Below are 8964 nucleotides of genomic sequence, written 5' to 3'. Positions count from 1 at the left end.
CTAATTATTAGAGAAATGAAAATCAAATCTACAATGAGGTATCACCTCACACCAGTTAGAATGGGCATCATCAGAAAATCTACAAACAACAAATGCTGGAGAGGGTGTGGATAAACGGGAACAGTCTTGCACTGTTGGTGAGAATGTAAATTGATACAGCCACTATGGAGAACAGTTTGGAGTTTCCTTAAAAAACTAAAAATAGAATTACCATATGACCCAGCTATCCTACTACTGGGCATATACCCAAAGAAAACCATAATTCCAAAAGACACATGCACTCCAGTGTTCATTGCAGCACTGTTTACTAGCACTATTTACTATAGTCAGGTCATGGAAGCAACCTAAATGCCCATCGACAGACGAATGGATAAAGAAGATGTGGTACATATATACAATGGAATATTGCTCAGTCATAAAAAGGAACACAATTGGGTCACTTGTAGAGACATGGATGGATCTAGAGACTGTCATACAGGATGAAGTAAGTCAGAAAGAGAAAAACAAATGTCGTATATTAATGCATATATGTGGAACCTAGAAAATTGGTACAGATGAACTGGTTTGCAGGGCAGAAATAGAGACACAGATGTAGAGAACAAACATATGGACACCAAGGGAGGAAAGTGGTTGGGGGGGTGTGATGAATTGGGAGATTGGGATTTACATATATACACTAATATGTATAAAATGGATAACTAATAAGAACATTAAAATAAATAAAATTAAATTAAAAAAGAAGAAAACAAGACTACTTTCTTTCACTGTTGCCTTTTTTTGTATGCAACAGTCATAAGAGCAGGGTCTCCTTATAAACAATAAAACAAGATCATAGCTATATTTGATTTTAAAAATAAATTATTAAAAAGTTCTTTTTAAATTAGTAATTTAATAACAGCTCTAAATAAACATGTTTTGGTTTTACTTTAAAAAAGAGAAACAATAGAAGCTATAATGATAATGTCTCATTGAATAGAGCATATCAGTAAAGAGATAGGAATTACCAAAAAAAGAATCAGATGGAAATTCTGGAGTTGATAAGCTAATAACTGAATTGAAAGACCTCACCAGCAGGAGTCAGCAGTATATTTGTGCTGGCAGAAAAAAATAATTAGTGAATTTGAAGATAGATTGATATAGACTGTACAATGAAGAAGAAACAGGAAAAGAAAAGAAGAAATAAAAATGAAGAGTTGCTTAGAGGCATGTGAGATACCACCAAGTCTACCAATGTATACATAATGGGAGTCCAGACAGATAGGAGAGAGAAAAAGGGACACAAAAGCAAAGAGAATATCTGAAGAAACAGTGGCCCAAAACTTTCCAAATTTGGTAAAGAACATTAAATGTGCAAGAAGCTCAGTGAAATCCAAACAGGATAAACTCAAAAAGATCTACGTTAGACACACTATATTCAAACTGTTGAAAGGTGAAGACAAGGAGAGAATGTTGAAAGCAGCAAGAAAGCAGCAAGTCATCACTTATACACGATCTTCAATAATATTAACAGCTGATTTCTCATCAGCAACTATGAAGTTCAGAGGGCAGTGGGATGTCATATTTAAAGTGCTGTGAGGGGAGGGAAAGAAGTCTATAGCAAGTAAACCTATATTTGTACATGACATAATTTTGTATAAAGGAAATTCTAAGAAAACCTAAAATCTATTACAACGAATGAGTTTGGCAAGTCTGCAGGATACAAGGTATACAAATCAGTTGTATTTCACTACACTAGCAATGAACAATATGAAATAAAATTAATAAAACAATTCCATTTATACTAGTATCAAAAGGGAAAAATACTTAGAAGTAAATTTTACAAAGTAAATACAAGACTTTTGCTCTAAATTCCTAAATAAATGGAACAACAGTCAATGGTGATTAATTAGAAGACTTGTATTAAGACTAATATTAAGAAGGCAACAATCCTCAATTGATCTACAGAGTCAATACAATCCCTAACAAATCCAAGTTATCTGTCTTCCAGAAATTGACAAGGTGATCCTAAAATACATATGGAATCTCATGGGACCCCAAATAGCCAAAACAATCTTGAAAAAGAACAAGGTTGAGGACTTGCACTTCCTGAATTCAAAATTTACCCCAAAGTTACAGTGATCAAGACAGTGTAGTACTGACATAGGATAGACAGACAGATCAATGGAATAAAGTCAAGAGGTAAGAAATAAACTCCTACATTGATCATCTATTGATTTTCAACATTGATCCCAAGAAAACTCAATGGGGGAAGAAGAGTCTTTTCAACAAATGGTGCTGAGACATCTGGATTCCTTTGCCTCACACAAAGGAATGAAGTTGGATCTCTACCTCACATCATCCACCAAAATTAACTCAGAATTGATAATAGATGTAAATGTAAGAGTTAAGCGTATAAAACTCAGGAAAAAAAAAAAGGAGTAAATTTTCATGACCTAAAGTTAGGCAAGGCCTTCTTATACATAATACCAGAAACGTTTGGTAGATGAAAAAAAAAAAAAAAGATAAACTGCACTTCATTAAAAGTAACAACTTTTGTGCTTACAAAGGGCATCATCAAGAAAGTGGAGGGCTTCCGTGGTGGCGCAGTGGTTGAGAGTCTGCCTGCCGGTGCAGGCGACGCGAGTTCGTGCCCCGGTGCGGGAGGATCCCACATCCCGCGGAGCGGCTGGGCCCCTGGGCCATGGCTGCTGGGCCTGCGCGTCCAGACCCTGTGCTCCGCGACGGGAGGGGCCGCAGCAGTGAGAGGCCCGCGTACTGCAAAAAAAAATAAAATAAAAGAAAGAAAGAAAGAAAGAAAGAAAGTGGAAAAGACAATACAAGGAATGAGAGAAAGTATCTGCAAATCACATATATGAAAAAGGACTAGTATCTGGAATATATAAAGAACTCTTCCACTCAAAAATAAAAGACAAATAACCCAATTTAAAAATGGGCTAAGAACATGAATGAATAGACATTTCTCTGAAGATAAACAAATGACCACTATCACATGAAAAGATGCAACACCATCCACCATTAGGAAACTACAAATCAAAACCATGAGATATCACTTCCCACCATTAGGATGGCTGTAGTAAAAAAGACAGACAATAACAAGAACTAGCAAGGATGTGGTGAAATTGTTACTCTCGTACCTTGGCAGTGGGGATGTAAAATGTGCAGTCACTCTGCAAAATAGTCAGGTAAGTCCTCAAAAGATTTTGTGTTTACACAAAGTTGCCATATGACCCAGCAATTCCACTTACAGGTACATACCCAAGAGAAACTAAAACATATGTCCACACAAAAAATTGTGCACAAATTTTCATAGCAGCATTATTCATAGTTAGGCAAAAAGTGGAAACAACCCAAATGTCCATCAACTAATGAATGGATTTTTTAAAAATGTGGTATAGCTATATGATGGAATATAATTCAGTAATAAAAAGGAGTGAAATATTGACACAGGTTCCAACATGTATGAGCCTTGAAAACATGCTAAGTAAAAGAAGCCAGTCACAAAAGACCACATACTATATGATTCCATTTATACAAAATGTCCAGAAAAGGCAAATCTATAGAGACAGAAAGTAATTTAATGGTTGGTTAGAATTGAGGAGGTTGAGAGGAAATGAAAAGTGGTATGAAGAAATTAAGAGTGCTAATGGGTAAAGGGTTTATATTTGTGGTGGTAAAAAGTCCCAAATTATTTCAGGGGATGATTGCACAACTCTGTGAATATATTTAAAACCACTGAATTTAAAAGAGCCAATTGTGTGGTGTGTGAATTATATCTCAATAAAGCTGTTAAAAAAAGAAGTTTCGGGCTTTCCCTGGTGGCGCAGTGGTTGAGAGTCCGCCTGCTGATGCAGGGGACACGGGTTCGCGCCCCGGTCCGGGAAGATCCCACATGCTGCGGAGCGGCTGGGCCCGTGAGCCATGGCCGCTGAGCCTGCACGTCCAGAGCCTGTGCTCTGCAACGGGAGAGGCCACAGCAGTGAGAGGCCCACGTACCGCAAAAAAAAAAAAAAAAAAAAAAAAGAAGTTTCACCTTTGCCATGTTTAGAGTCAGATTGTTTTCAGGTAGATTCTTAATCATCACAAGATAACTGCCATGGTTCCAGGCATCACATTTTCATGGGACAATGTCTAGAAGAAAATAAAAATGTGTGTGTATGTGTGTGGGGGGGTGTTCTTTCTCATGCTTTCTTTTAAGGTCAAGGAAACCTTTCCCAGAAGCCCTCGGGCAGACTTTCCCTCACAACTCATTGGCAACAACTGGGTCTCAGGTTCACCATTAAAATAAGGAGACTACCACGTATCTGCTCAGAACTATTTAAGGGTTTCTCCTTAGAGAGCCAAAGTCCTTATGATGGCCCAAAATGTCCTACATGACTGAAGCCCTCCTCCTCTCCCCCATCATTACTACTCTACCACAACCTCTCTAGAAACTATGGAATCTCTATTATGGCAACTCTAAGTAGGTTTCAGCACATTCCATCAGCAGCTCAGGCCTGATGGGTGGCGTGATGGGTGTTTAGACCTCAGCTCAGTCTTTGCAAGTCCATCTATACCCTTTGCTCTGAGACAGGGATCTGCCTTGCTTAGAAGGCCATGTTTCCTAAGCAGGGAAGAGTCTTTTAACCCCAAGAAGTTTTAGCATTGTTAATAGAAATAATGAAGTAAACCATACTCACATTGAATATTTTTTGTGTGTTTGGTTCAGGAATATTTATGTATATTTGTTATTTTTAAAGTACTAGTAATGTTTAAAATTATTTGGCATATTGGAGTGTACAAGAGATCAATTTATGATTCCAATTAAAAATGTAATTGAGTAATTGATTTAGATTTATGATTTTACATTAGATCGTGTGGTATTTTTAAATTTATTTATTTATTTAGTTTTGGCTGTGGTGGGTCTTTGTTACTGTGCATGGGCTTTCTCTAGTTGCAGCAAGCAGGGGCTACTCTTTGTTGCGGTGCGCGGGCTTCTCATTGCGGTGACTTCTCTTGTTGCGGAGAATGGGCTCTAGGTGCGCCGACTTCAGTAGTTGTGGCACGTGGGCTCAGTAGTTGTGGCTCGCAGGCTTAGTTGCTCCGCGGCATGTGGGACCTTCCGGGACCAGGGCTCAAACCTGTGTCCCCTGCATTGGCAGGTGGATTCTTAACCACTGCGCCAACAGTGTAAGTGATTTTATTAAGTTTGTAAACTGATTTGAAACATGTAAGAAGCCTTAAAAGTCACCATATTGCAAGTATTACTTATATATTTAAGTTTTATTTATTAGATAATGAAAGTACACAGAAATAAAATCAACTATATTAAATTTAATAGTGCAGTTTGATATGTTTAAGTTAATTGCAAAGCCCCCCTAAAATTGATGATTAAAGTCTGCTAGATCTAGAGGTAGAATATTTATAAGTTGAACTTAACAGTTTAAAGAACCAGGTTTTTAATTTCTAACTTTAATATGTTTAATATTAAATGAAAAATTTAAAGTAACCAAAAATAATCTTTTCTGTTTATAAAAGTCATCCTCAGGGAACCCACACTGATATTTTTGGGAGTAGGCACATGACCCACCAGAGCCAATGACATGCGAGAAAATGTTTGCCAGAATTTCTGGAAAGGTGAAGTTGGTTTTCTCTCCTTTCTACAAGGGCTACCAGCGTATATCTTCTCTCTTCCTTTAGTCAGTAATGTAGATGATATGAAGTATAGAACAATGGGACCATGGTGCACAGAGGAGAACCTGGAGCTATTTTTGTGATGGGGCAATTGTGGAGCCAGAGGAAAAAGCTAAACAACACAGCACTGTGAGATCAAGAGAAATTAGGCCTTCGGTGAGTTCATTTGAACTGCTGGAGCAACTCTTACCTGAACCCACAGTAAACTCTTTGGTTACATGGTCCCGTAAATCCCCTTTTCTGTTTAAGACAGATTCAGTTGGATTCTCTGAAGGTGTCCTGATGAGTAAAAGGAGTCAGTGTAATGTTGTGTATTGAGCCTGGATTTGGATTCAGGTATATCTGGATTCAAATCCTGACATAGCACCCATGGACAATACTTCTCTTTCCTGGATGTCAGTCCCCTTTTGAAAAACGGCAGTAACCTCTTTATCCAGATACCAAAAGTGCCCAGCATAGTGCCTCTCAAACTCTGTAGGTGACTAAGAAATATGCTCATTTAACATGTTCTATTTGCTGGGGACCAATCAGGAACAGAGTCCCTGCATCATGGATAAGTCTGTTCCTTTTCCTCCTTTTCCTTTTATTTTTATATGCTCATGTCATATGTACCCCCAATAGCAATTGTGCAGCTGAACTGAATCTCTTCCTCCCGTCCACTGGATACAAAGTTACCTCACTTCCCAGGACTCCAACACATTTTGCTCCTCTACCAAGATTCCCAAGATCCCTTTGTTTTATGTTGTAGTTATCTGTATCCTTGGTTTATTGACTCCACTACACTCAAGGGTATCTTTCTGACAATCAGCATGAGAACTGGTACACCGTAGGTACTTAATAAATACTTGATGAATAAATCAATTAGTTTATATCCAAAGCCCTTGAAACTCTCATCCTGTCTGCTTTCTCATAAATAAAATAGTGACTATAGCTGCCTACTCTTGATTGACTTTTCTTGCCAAGGAAGGCCTGCTCTTATTCCTGCAAGCTAGAAGTGGCATACCCTTTCCCAGCTCTCCTGTTTGATCATCCATTTCTCTAGTGGGATCCTGAATTTGTTGATGATGAAGAGACTAAAACCATAGCAAGCGAACAGCTGATACGGCAGCATCCATCACTGGCTTCATTTTGCTGCCTTGGCTTTGCTTGTGGGTGAGTTTGAGATACACTGCTAACTTTGATGCTTCACTGGAGGGCTGTTCTGTGCCTTCGATAATGAGATTTGGCAGTTCTTCTCTGTTCTCACCAGGGCTGGAGCTGAGCCTGTTGGTTCCAGTCATCTGATTAAATTGTCCTCTGAATTTGTCTTTAATTCTCAAACATGAGTAAAATCAAGTCATTTGGGGAGCAGTTTCCTTCAGCCACCTCTGTACCCATTTAGAAATGTGTTTAGTGCAAGAAACAGAAATTTTGACTCTGGAAGCTATAATCCGATAGAGGTTTATTTTTCTAATATAATGAGACCAGAGATACGTGGCTGTTGGTTTTGGTTCAGCAGCTCAGCTGTGTCAGGACTCATGTCTTTGTGATTTTCTTGACCTTTCCCTCATGGTAACAAAATGGCGGCCACTACACCAACCATCATGTCTGTGTTCAAGGCAGAAGAAGAAAGCAAAATCTTTAAGAACCCCCAAATCCACCCTACACCCAAGTCAGCAGAATTTTGCATAGGTCTCATTCATCAGAACTGTGGCATGAAGCCACCCTTAGCTGGGAAAGTGGGGAACAGGACTGTTGAGATTGGCTAAGACCAGTTGTGATCCAAGCCATGGGTCTGGGTACACAATCTTCCTGGGTATGGCTACCTCAACCTTCAGGTGCTACTGCTATTGCGTTTGGGGGATGCTGCTTGTAGTTGCAATTTTTAATGTTTTATCTAAAACCTGTATTAGCTGGGCCTCCCTACCTCTTGAGTTCTTAATAAGATTTGCTAGAACCCTTGGCTCCTAGCCTTGTTAAAGATTTCCTTAAGGTATCTGAATTTCCAGGGTGGGGTAGGAGTATGACTGACGCCCTCAATGTCAATTCCGGCTTCGAAAACCTGCTTCCCCAAGTGTTATCTCTGCTTCAACATGGGTGCCTTCAAATGTTCCCATATTGCTCCATCCTCTATACCATCACCACCATCCCCTGCCAAAGAAAAGAAAACCAATCCACACAAAGCACCTGTTAAAAGAGCAGACTTTAATAAACTGTGGGAGTGACGGAGAGGAGTTGCACTTTACACCATTTTGTAAGCAAGGTTGCATTTCGGTACCCAACCATGTTCTTGAACTCCAATTGGTCTCCCAGCGACAGGGGCTTCCTCCAGGTCTTTTGCCCTCCACAGCTCAGGCCCAACTGTCTCTGCAGCAAATCCTCTTCCCTCCTCCACTTTCTTCTCTCTCCTTTCCAACCCCCTTCCTGGGAAAAAGCACACGTCTCGGGCAGGGCAGTTTGACATTTCCTCATTGGTGCCCTGACCCTGCCAACACTTAAGCCCTCACTTTCTACCCTTAGTTATTTCCCAAGGTATTTTCCCCACTCCTACTTCCCACAAAAGAAATTCTGATGCCAAACATGAATACAGTTTTGTCTTGCTACATGCCCAACTTTAGTTATGGGTGGTAGAAGGCTCAATTAATTCCTGAATTTCAGCAGTTGATGGGGATCGGGTGAGACTAGACCAGAATACACAGGTTTGAAACTATTTTGTTCTGACCACCTTGAGAAAGGAACGGCTTACCCTAGTCCACATCACTCACTAGGTTCTCTTTGCTGATATTTACGGCAAAGCTCAGCTAATCATAAAGGTTTACCATGCCCCTCTTTGTCGTGGTGTTCTTCATGCATATACCTCCTCAGGGTGAGATTGCAAAGGGTTTTCATCTTCTTTTTGCTTATATGCAATGAGCATGAAAAATAAGCACATTAATTTGTATATATATTATATGCACACACACTATATACTTCAACAAACATTTCTCCTCTCTCTGCCATGATCCTCATACCACTTTGTTCTAATTAGCTGAATTAAGGAAGATGATGAGGGTGGTTTGGGGGCCAATATGTCTCTGAGTTCCAACCCTCAGTCTTCTCTAACCCAGTTACAATAGTTAGGATTGTTGGTTGTAAATAACAGCAACCCTGCTCCCCCTGCAAGTGTGCTTAAGGGAAAAGAATTACAGGGATAGAAACCTTTCTCCTGGAGCTCCAAGGACAAAGGCGTGGCACAGATTTGGGACCCAGGCCTCCAAGAAACTTTCTCCCCATGTTACTCACTGCATCTCTGCTATACTTGTCCTTCTCTGCCAT

The sequence above is a fragment of the Mesoplodon densirostris genome, chromosome 16 (assembly GCF_025265405.1).
Source record: "Mesoplodon densirostris isolate mMesDen1 chromosome 16, mMesDen1 primary haplotype, whole genome shotgun sequence".
Classification (NCBI taxonomy): domain Eukaryota; kingdom Metazoa; phylum Chordata; class Mammalia; order Artiodactyla; family Ziphiidae; genus Mesoplodon; species Mesoplodon densirostris.
Note: the sequence above shows the minus strand (reverse complement) of the source record.